The sequence below is a fragment of the Dermacentor variabilis genome, chromosome 4, assembly GCF_050947875.1.
Source record: "Dermacentor variabilis isolate Ectoservices chromosome 4, ASM5094787v1, whole genome shotgun sequence".
NCBI classification, from domain to species: Eukaryota; Metazoa; Arthropoda; class Arachnida; order Ixodida; family Ixodidae; genus Dermacentor; species Dermacentor variabilis.
Window position 1 is genome coordinate 119,425,745 of NC_134571.1, and position 12,072 is coordinate 119,437,816.

Here is a 12,072-nt window from a genome sequence, read left to right on the forward strand (position 1 = left end):
CATCATACGATTCATTTCTGTCCAAAGTGAAACAAATATTCAGTGTAGCATTCACTTCCATCCTTGTGCTCAAGCATGAAAAAGCTAGAAATGAACGGGTAAATCAACAACTATACAAGCGCATTCAGCACAAAGACAAATAATTTATTAACCTATTAATGACTCGCAACTCTGAAATGCTTAAAGAGTTTAAACAAGTTAGGCACAAGCTGAAGCAGTGACCTCAAGAAGCGAAATTGCAACATTACGTGCATCAATTTGAAGCCTCTATGAGTGATGGTAATAGAACGGGGAACATATACCGCGAGCTAATAGGGCCATCTTCACCGAGTGTGCCACACGAAATTGTTGTAGATGGAGATAATTACTGTGGTAACGAGGCCGCTACGTTATTTAATAACCATTTTTTAATGCCGGTGCTTCAACTTGTACATCTGCTTTTTGCCCTGAATGCAATATTGTTAGTTATATAAATCATCGCGTCAACGAGACTATATTTCTTATGCCTACGTCTGAAAGTGAGATTTTTTCTTTTCTTATTTCCTTGAGTAAGAAATCAGCTGCTGGCGAGGATGACATTAAAGTCCAACCTATTAAAGCAGTTTCTCAGATAATCTCTGGCCCGATGGTACACATTTGTAACAGTACTTAATCCAGTGGAATTTTTGCTAAAAAAACGAAGATGGCTCGTGTCGCGGTAATATTTAAGGGCGGGACACAAAATGACGTGAATAATTATAGACCAATCTCGGTATTGCCTGCATCTTCCAAAGCGGCTGAACATATTATATACAAGCAGTATATAACAGTTTTTTGGACAAAGGTGTTACCTCGGATAAGCAATATGGTTTTCAGAAGAATAAATCAAACGAAATGGAAATAATAAGGGTCCGAGATACAATTATAAAATAATATCGAAGAAAAAGTTTTACCGTTGCTATACTCCTAGATTTTTGCAAGGCTTTTGATTGCATAAACCATAACATATTACTAGAAAAAGTCCAAGTATATGGTGTTCGAGGCATAGCATTAGAACTTATGCATAGCTATGTTGAATCTATATTGAAGTAAACTTCCTAGCAAGGGAACACTTCTGAGAAGGCCATAATTAAATATGGGGTACCACAAGACTCTATTTTAGGGCCGTTATTTTATATTATTTACATAAATGACCTAACAAACGTTCCACTGACAGATGAAATCATACTCTACGCTGATGACACTACTGTCTTCTTTTCCGGCGTAGACCTCCACGAACTAGAAGTCACTGCAGCACATTGTTTCAAGAACTTCGCGAGTGGCTATATCTAAATAAACTTGACTTTAATGCAAACAAAAACGAAGTTTACAGTCTTTTATTCCAATAATAAGCAAATAGATTACAACGCAACACTTTTTTATTGTGAATCGCCACTTGAACATGTCTCAAGCCATTCCCTTCTGGGTGTTACATTTCATAAAAACCTAAGCTGTACAGAGCACATAAATAATGTACGCACTAAGGTTGCACGATCCGTTGGCTTTCTACAATGGATCCGATGCTTTGTGCCTGTCGGGCTTCTTAGACAACTGTACTTTTCGTTTGTGCACTCGCATCTTGGCACGGCCTCTTAGTATGGGGAAATGGCAATAAAACACATACAGAAAAACTGGCACTACTGCAACGGCGAGGTGTTCGGTTGCTGAATTTCTCAAAACAATACATATGATTTTCTATAACAATGACGCGCTCAAAGATTCCTAAAATTAGATACTCTTACAAAACAAAGATCTGCATACGGCTATTTAAAGAGATCTCCGGCAACACTGAACTATTTTCAAATCGTTACCTAAATACAGACACAGGATAGAGCCTACGTCGGCACGCAAATATGGCACGCAAACGAACGAATATCAGCCTGTGTTTATGTAATAGGTACCCTAACATTGTTTACGAACCTATAAATTGTAGAACAATTCACAAATTTAGACATGCAGTGCAAAACATACTATTTTCTGATCACAGCATCTTCAACAAATGTTAATGGATTATTAGATTGTTTGATGTCAATAGGAATGTTATAAATGTTATATTCTTAATATATTAACTTTTGTTAGTAAAAGAACGTTACTAAGTACTGTATTTATTTAGTTACTTGCCATTTTGCAAACAGTTGATACTTTTCAATGTGTTTAAAATTTTGCTGTGAATAGTTTTGACATTTTCTATCTTATTAGTTGTATCTTGTTTTATTAGTAAACTGCTAATTCTGCTGCACCAGCGAGGTAAAGGCCTTAGTCAGGAGGATTACGCCCTCCTTTTGCCTTACCTTGCGGGCAAACCTTGCATTTGTTTGCCAAAATAAATAAGTAATAATAATAAAAAATAACCTAGTGATCAAAGTATTACAAAACTTGAGCTACTGCGTTGGGGCACAAGGCGTGACAAGGACGTTTGGGCAAGTGAGATATCTCGAAGCTGGAATCACAACAATGGAAGGACCACAGCTCATCACGACCATTCAAGTGGGCCAAGCAGGTAGACAATGGGGCCCACTTGGTCAGCATAAGAGCATGTATATATATTAGATAGATAGATATACAGATAGATAGATAGAAAAGTTCAAAATGGCTGAAGTTGCCAAACAATGCTATTCGCAATAGAAGTCGCAACGATCACGATTGCTTTGCAGAACGCCGTGCTGCTATTTGCTGGTGAGTACTGAAAGGGAATGCTGGACGATACTTATGTAAGCGTAAAAATTATGCTTGCGACTTTCCAGATAAAGTCCAAAATATGTTTGAAGTGCGACTGATATGCCATTTTTGACTTGGCTTTTTTTTAGGTTTTGATGAAGATGCCATTAAAAGTATGGAAAGAGTTCTGACAAGCCTCGCAGCTCAATATATATTTCCCTCTAATATGTATTCACCTACAAAAACGCTTCGGTCTCATCATTTGTTCGTTAAATTCCTTAGGACGTCATGATATGAACACCCCAGGTGGAAGCCCAAAACGGTGACATTCTGACACCAGCTCTGTAACAAACAATGCGGGCACTCGTTGCTAGTGTCGTCTTTGCCTTCTGAGTAGATTCATATTTCTAGTTTAGCTGTCAAAGCATTGTCACAGAGGGGCGCTTTATGTTCCGCCTAATTTTTCTGTTATGTGCCCTTACTTCGGTCTCGACCGTGCTGGCGTAGCTGCGCAGGGGGCTGTTGCTTTTCATTTCGGCATGTGTTGCTCCTTGCTTCACTGGTTGTACTATTAGCCACAACAGTATCTGTCAGTCTCGCAACAACAAACTGTTACACGAAAGGTTTGCGTTTATCAGTGTAGTTTCCTGAGAAAGCTCCTATTCAAATTCCAGCAATATAGGGGCGCTTTTTCCACCGTCACCTATGATCATCGCTCGTCTTTCACTTGAAATATGATTGAAAGCGCGTTATTAGTGACGTCAGATAATGCTGTATTGTGGCGCAGTGAACTAATTTGCGCAGATCAGACATTGGTGCTGAGAACTATGGCCAGAGGATGGTTGCTGCATGGAGCTGGCGCAAAATTTGAGAAATGTATTGAGGCGGACCTGCTAAAAACGTATAGGAATTTCATGCACGAAACGTGGTTAATCGCTTCGTTTTTACAGCGTTGGACACGCAAGCAAGTTTAAAATTTTTACAATCGAAGTAGCGGCCATCGAAGAGCTTGGGTAAAAAAAGGTGTGCAAATTTTGGGTTGCCCTTCAATTGAGTACAAAAATGGTGTCCCGTAGTTCTGCCTTCTTTGTTAAGAAACTGTTTCTTAAAAACTTCAGTAGCATACGAGAAAAGCTGCTTGACATTTCAATATTAGGCAGGAAGTGTAAGGGGAATACACACAATCCTGTGTTTCAGCCTCTTGACTGGTAATGTTGCGGTTAAGCTCGTATGGGAAGCACATTCTCATATAATAGCTTCCCGGTGATCATTGAGCTAATTTAAGCTTAACGCATACTACGTATAAAAGCATCAAGAAAGCTCGGTGTGTGCCAGTGTAATATTGTGTGCCGGTTAAGTACTTCGGCAAAACTGTGTTGCTAGTCATAACACATGTGGCACCATTCAAATCAAAACATTGTTAAACTTTGATCGTTTATTTGAGCTTGTGGTCAGGAAATAAAGGAAAGCGTCTGCTTGATTCTATTATCGACAGAACTCCTTACGTATTCTTACAGAGTATGTTTACGCACACATTCAGGTTTCGCTGCAATCCAGTATCTTGTCATGCTTCAACTACCACGCCGTCCATATTTGTGTCAAAATCGGGCAGAGCATGGACTAAGTACCGTTGTACCCAGTTGCTCGGCTGTAGCGTGACTTGCGAAGGAAAGTTATTCACCAATTGCGCAATCGAAGTCCCAAAGTGCGAATGATAATCTGCGAAACAATATCACACATCTTCTGCTTAGTATTGCTCAGCACTATTGAAAGTGACAGTTATCAGTTTCGATGCCTCTGAAACGATGACTTCATCTGTGAGAATTCAGATGCAGACAGAAATGTGTTAAGGGGGAACTCGCACATTTCTGCCTTTGACTGTCTGCGAGTGGAAACAAGCATTAAAGCGGCGAGGATCTGTCGTCGTCGCATTTGCATAGAAACACGATTTTATATACTAGAAAGCAACATCTGGTTCCGGATGCATTATTCATGCCCATACGCACGTCGAAAAAGTTAAAATTGGGGTATCGGAGCGCAAGATACAGATGCTGTGCGTCTACGCCTTTTCAATGATTCTCAAATCGGCACCCTCAGTTAAACCTAAAGAAATATTTAACCACTCGACGAGGAATAGACTATGGTGTCAAATCCCACATGTATGTTCAAAAAGGACGAAATATTACCTCTAGCTAGTAAATATGTCATTACTATATTAGTGCTTTCTAATAGACCTTAAATAACTTAAGCACAAATCCTGTCAGCGATGCCGTATACTTTCTTTCGGTGCTAGTTTTTTATGCGTAAGAGCTATGTGTCATTGCTACCCCTAAATATTGTGCCATTGCAGCCCTTGTCTTTAATGCAAGTAGTCCGTACTATGTGATGTTTGGTAGAACAAGACATCATTTATTTCAGTTTAAGCTCAGAGTCATGCAGAATAGGTAGAATAGTGTGCAGTCAACAAATATTGATTCGTCGCTCTGAAAGCATGGTGGCAAACTGGCCAGTAAAAGTGGTTCTTCCAACATATGTGCTGTAACATGCTGTAATGTATTATTGATAATCTGAACATAGGTATTTTGCGCACCCTGAACAAAGCGGTCTATATTTTGAATATATAAGCGTATGCATTTCGTAAAGTTGTGATCACGGGGGGGGGGAGGGGAAGGCTGGGAGGATATGTAATGCACAGGAGCCTCGGCAAAACTGCAACATGGGCTCCGCGTTTTCGCAAAGTGGCCGCGAAGCACCAAAGACACCCGGTGCACGCATATGCTCCGGCTGCAATGGTGTCACTTCGCTCGGCTGATCTACAAGCTGCGCTCATAACTGGAGTGTCACGGTATCAGTGAAAGGCTTCTATTGGGAAATAAGGTGTGACATTCGTCGTGTAAGCGCCGAGAGATACATAGGGACCATGGCTCCGATGGAGCCACGGCGACAAACCGCTACGATGGTGTTGGCAGTCTGCTTTCGTTCGACGTTCGCCGAATCGATCGGCTTACACGCTCTCTCGCTCTTATGACCTTGCACGTCGTATCTAATTTGCTCATGTTTTTCTGTAGCATTCCTTGCAACATTCTCATCCTTGCTTGATGCAGCTCCCTGTTCCCTTACATGCCAGGTCATGTTTTATCACCTCCGTTTGTTTTTCTATTTCGTGTTCCCGCATCCGTGGTCAGATGCTCTCACTCTCTGCTTCAGATTCTTTCGTTCAAGGTTGATAAAAAAAAATGAACCAAGACACTGTTTCGTCATCGAGAATTCGTTCTTAGTCCCGCACTTCCTCTCTTCTTGTACCATGTACCATTGCATCAGCGTTTGTGTTTATTTTTATTCGTCTTCGCCATCACTGTTCGTGGCTGACCATGAAGGCTTTGCACACTCGATTTGCTGCGGCATTCGTTAGCGTTCCTCCTTCCTTTTTGTTCATGCTTTCTATTTACATATTGCTTTGGTTGCGTATCTGGATCACTGGTACCAGTGATCCAGATATCTGGTACCATGGTTAGCGTATCTGGTACCATGGTTAGCCACTTTCATCGTCAACGCACTGGCGTTCACGACCTTCTATGCAATGCTCTCGCTTTGCTTTTGCCAAAGCGAAATTGTTTGCAGATGTCTTTTTGAGTGCTTCTTTCACACGTTAAGTGCCGATTCATCCCGCAGGCCTTGTGCAACAATTACAACTGCTGGTGGAATATATGGTCCCTTTGTTCAAGTTATCCGCGAAAGCGTAAACGGAATGGCACCGCGTCGGGTGTGGTGGAACAAAAGATAACCCGCCATGGTTGCGTAGTGGCTATGGTGTGGGACTGCTAAGCACGTGGTCATGGGATCGGATCCCGGCCACGGTGGCCGCATTTCAATGAGGGTGAAATGCGAAAACACCCTTGTACTTACATTTAGGTGCACGTCAAAGAACACCAGGTAGTCCACATTTCCGGAGTCTCCCACTACGGTCTGCCTCATAATCAAATCGTAACTTCTGTAACTCAAATCAAATCAAACCCTGTAACTTCTCTTTATTACCTGTCTTTCCACACGCTTTGAATGAAACGTCCAGGTGGCCGTTAGTGTCTGAAGCGACGGCATTTATTTCTTCAATTTGCCTAACACTTCAAAGTCCTTGAAGTCCCTGTTATTTCACCGTTCTTGAACAGGAACCAGTATTTCATCACTGAAGAAACTGTTTCTTTAGTGGTTTATGTGAAGGACACTTTCACACCACTGCAAAACATCATCCTGACCTACACTACACAAATTTTACGAAAGTAACCACGACGGCAGACAAACTTATCCTTCTTGAGATGGGACGTTTAGGAAATGAGCTCGGTTGAAATTAGAAACTTGAATATCGTCAGAAGTCATGTAACAAGAATGTTAAGCTACGACAATTCTTTAAAACTTATTTCCTACTTTCCATTAGGTTTTCTCGTTTTTTTCTTGCTCATACGGTGAAAAGTGTTCGCCGGTCAAACTACTAAATCCAATAATAGGAGTGAAACCGCGCTTCGACAGAAGCTGTCATACGAAACTAGATAGCTGATGACGCCTCAGCGTGAAGCGTTGGAAACATACGTGAAAAAAAAAATCAACTAGCGCAAACTGGTTGAAGTCTTGGTTTGCATAAGTGAGTTTCGCGCCGCTATTACTGATAGGTGGATCTAGTTATGTCCATGTCTACAATCATCACGGAAGCCTTCGTTCGTACTTAGGGGGCTGCACGGACATTTGCATGATTAATTTAGTCGTAAATCTTATCAGAGGAAATACTGACGCTGGTACTAAAGGCGCGATTCTGCGGCTCCATGTCGCAATATTTCCCGATCTTGTGGTGAAAGCAAAATTAGATTTCTGTGAACATTATTATGCAGACGGCAAAGATAATAAGCAATAGCCGGGGAAAGGAACGAGAGTTCAGGATCACCAGTCAGCCTCTAGAATCTGTGAAGGAGTACCTTTATGACCTAAGTCAATTACTGACAAGGTACACTGATCATGACTAGGAAATTTATAGAACAATAAAAAATGGGTTAGAGCGCATTCGGTGTACATTGTCAGCTCCTGACTGGAAGGTTACCATTATCATTGAAAAAGGAGGTGTTTAATTAGTGCATCTTACCGGTGCAGACATATGGGCCCTAGGCTTGGAAACTGCCAAAGAAGCTCGAAAGTAAGTTAAGGACCATAGAAAGAGCGATGCAACCAAGAATGTTATGACCCGCCGTGGTTGCTCAGTGGCTATGGTGTTCGGCTGCTGAGCACGAGGTCGCGGGATCGTATCCCGGCTACGGCGGCCGCATTTCGATGGGGGCGAAATGCGAAAACACCCGTGTGCTTAGATTTAGGTGCACGTTAAAGAACCCCAGGTGGTCAAAATTTCCGGAGTCCTCCACTACGGCGTGCCTCATAATCAGAAAGTGGTTTTGGCACGTAAAACCCCAAATATTATTATTATTATTAAGAATGTTATGCGTAACGTTAAAAGACAGGAAGAGAGCGGTGTGGATCAGAGAGCAAACGGTCCAAGTCGATATTCTAATTGACATTAGGAAAAACAATGGAGCTGGGCAGGTCGTGTAATGCGTAGGTTAGATAACCGGTGGGCCAATAGGGTTACAGAATGGATGCACAGAGATGGGAAGCGTAGGCCAGGAGGGCGAAAGACTAGGTGGCGTGATAAAATTAAGAAATTCGCAGGCGCTAGCTGGAGTCCATTGGCGCAGGACAGGGGTAATTGGAGATCGCACGCAGAGGCCTTCGTCCTGCTGTGGACATAAAATAGGCTGATGATGATGATGAATCGTCCATTTGGGCCTTGTATCAATATATATGCTCGAAGACTGCTTCTGTGAACATCGCCGTCCACAGCAAGAGCTTTACCCGCCACCATGGAAGCTCATGACATTTTAGGTGAAAAAGTGTTTTGAATAGCGTGGCACTTGTGTTTCGCTGACTGAAGTGATGCTTGCGCATTCTATGTGATGATTTTACATAAGAGGAAGTGTTATGTAAAGGCCAACTGCAATTCCGCTAAAACGGTTAAAAGTAGAATTGTTGAGGCCATTTGGCCATTTTCAATGAACTTTGTTGCATTTGAGAGATTCAAAATGTAGCTATTTTACGCAGGAGAGTTTCGGTTTGTAGCGTCAAATGGTTAAAAAAATCAAAACACCGGTAAGTTACAAAAAAGTCAAGCACGAAGTTTGCAAATGTTTAACTCTTGACACCCCCCAATTTATAAATATTGTAAACTGCATCAGTTAGACTAAATCAAGCGGATAAACATGATATATTATTTCAGAGTTTACGTGAAAATGTTAAAATATTAAAATAAACGGGGATAAGGGTTTTCACAAAGGCTGGCCAACGAAGATGGGGCCTCCTATCGAAACCTTGGCCAGCCTTTCTCGATCACCTCATCGTTCTTTATAACCTTTGTACAACAGTGTACTACTAAATATACCGGCCCCCTCCTTGATTTTGGATTACAATGTTTAGGAGGGCTTCATTATATTTTTACACACAAACCAGTGGTTAGTGGTGCCATTGTAACGCGGTGTATATTACATCAGTTTTGTTCGGATTTGATTTATTATTGTATTTTAGAGAACTATGATATCATTTTTCGTTGCACGGAGAAATGTAAGCAATATGGCTTCCTTTTTCTTTAGTATGTCCGCCCTGTAAGATATTTTTGAAAAAAATAAGCTGACAACCTGAACAAGCATTTGCTTCCTATAATCACTAGCTTTTAACATCATATAAATGCACGAAACTTCAAGCGGTACTGCAGTGGTTGTAAATAAAAAAAGATTGCCTCGTCCCAATATAACCAGCAGCAATTTAATGCCCTTTGATCCCTGTAATGTATATTAAATAAATAAATAAATAAGTATGTTTAGATAGGGGCTGCCGAAGTGAACGTTCCTCTTCAAATGTCTAAAACGCAGTGGTTTGAAGGAATCATGAAATGTGTTTGATAACAGCAACACAGATTGTTTATGAAAACGTGCCGCAAATAATACATGATTAAGAAAGCATCACAGCACAAAAAAAGCAATCTATATAGACTTCACAATTTCAGCGGACTGCATGACGTTGAAGTACACTTTCTTTCTTTGGATATATCGGGGGACTTGATTTCAGTTTTATGCGGTTTTTTAAAAATCTACTGATTAAGACACCGTAATACTAGTCCTGGACCTAGATTGTTGAGAAATGCGGACAATACATGCACAAAAATTGAAAACAAATATTCAAATTATTAACAGAAATTCCGGAATTAGCTTTCTAATAAATTACATCTTGGCACACATTGGAATGCACGAATTGTATTTGGTAAAATTGACAGGCGCAGCCACTGGGCAATAACTTCCAGATTGGAATCACTTTGTAGATATGCGCCATCTAATTCGCCGTAAAAATATACTCTTGCTCCACTTACAAGCTGTCGTGAGGATAAAATTATTAAGCTCATGCCAGACTTTATTGCGGTCATTGCATGCACGTGAAAACAGTGATTTATAATAGGGTGAATGCGCTTTCTTAAGTTTACTGTTTATTATCTTTTTTGAATTATTTTAACTCGGTTAGTTTGCAAGTATCTCGTGATTTGGCAAAAAAGATGATACATTTTATTTTTCCGGTGAATTTTTTTATAATATGAACTGTCGTTATCCATGGTATTCGTGCTTTCTTATTACGTTCTTTTCGTACTTTATGTGGAAATACGAGCTCATAGCACGCCTTTAATTTCTCGAAAGATAATTTATAGGCTTTATTGACATCGAATTGCCTCACAACGTCTTCCAAATTTATATCACGTAGAAGTGTTCGAAACGAATTCAGCGTGTGCAAGTTAATATCCCGATAGGTGCTCGATGCCGGCCTATTTTTATGAGTTTTGTTTGCAATACATAAGAAACAAAAAACAGGCAGATGATTGCTTATATTTGATGATAAAATACAAGATTCCATTGAGGAGTGTACGCTTGTGATACACATGTCGAACAATGTTTCAGATTCAATATTTGTGCGTGTGGCCAACGATATAAGGTTTGTACATGCATAAGACTGAAATATGCTACCAAGTTCTCTTGCACATGCATCGCGCGATAGCATATTATTCTTCATATTGCTACGGCACAATATGTGCGATCACGAAAGGCCAGCAGTGTGAAGACGACGACGACCATTAGAAGCTAGCGCGGGCTGTTGCCTCTTGGCCAAGCGCAGCGTATTGCCTTGTAAATATACTTGTAAATAGCTTTTCGTCGGCGTCTTCCTACGTAACAATATCTCCCATTGTTACAAATCTAACATTAGAATTATACAAGAAATTAAAAATGTTATCAACAAATGACAAAAATGTTTGTCTATTTCCAGAAGGTCGCCTGTAGACCACAGCAACGGTAACTTTCTTTAAACAGACATTCAGACATTCACCATTGTGATCAATGAAAGAAAACTCTGATAACAATTCATGGTAGGATTCTTCTAGTAAATACATAGCCACACCACCACCACGACCAGCAACCCGAATATGACCAAAGTAATTGTAATCGCGGAAGTGTGGCGGATCGTCATCTACAGTTAACCATGTTTCAGTAACCACTATTACATCCAATTTGACCTTTATAATGTCAAATAATTGATCTAAGGCACGTTCCATGACACGACAGTTCTAGTGTTATGGTAAATGAGGGACAGTTGCGTATTAAGGTTTAGGCTTGAAAATGTTTCATTAGAAGAATTGAATTAAAAATATTTTCTAGACATAGAGTGCGATGAGAACATTGTGCAAACTAGATTCGTCGAGCAGACCTATAGATCACATAACACTTTCATCTTGCAATTTTTCGATGTCCTCCATAGTGCACATGCGTAAAACAGGTGATGTTTTGTGTCATCTGGCAAAGGCTTTACCGCCCGCTTTCCATGCAGATTGCCAATCAACCTCTTTCTTTTGCTTAATAGTTGCTCCCAACAGTTCGTTGTTATGCCTAATTAGATGTTCATTGATTTAAATAGGACGAGAAATCTCCAGTTCCAGTATTAGTGTTTCAATTTTCTTTCGTTGCTTTCGACAGGAAATCATTTCTTTTGTTGCGTCGTACAAAGCGCGCAACTATGTTGACTTGGCCATGTCTAGCCGTAGGCACTTTGTGACATGGAAATGTATCTGAGTGTGGCATCTCCATTAATAAGCTGGCCAATTTTCTTTACCATAGTTGTGTCGACATCGTGGGTATGCTTTTGATTTCTATGTTGTTTGAACGTTGATATTGTTCCAGTTCTTACAACGTTTGCAATAGATTTGCCTTACGAGCTCTCTGTTCTCCCGAAGCACTTCTGCGAGTTCGTTTTCAAGCACTAAAGATCACCAAT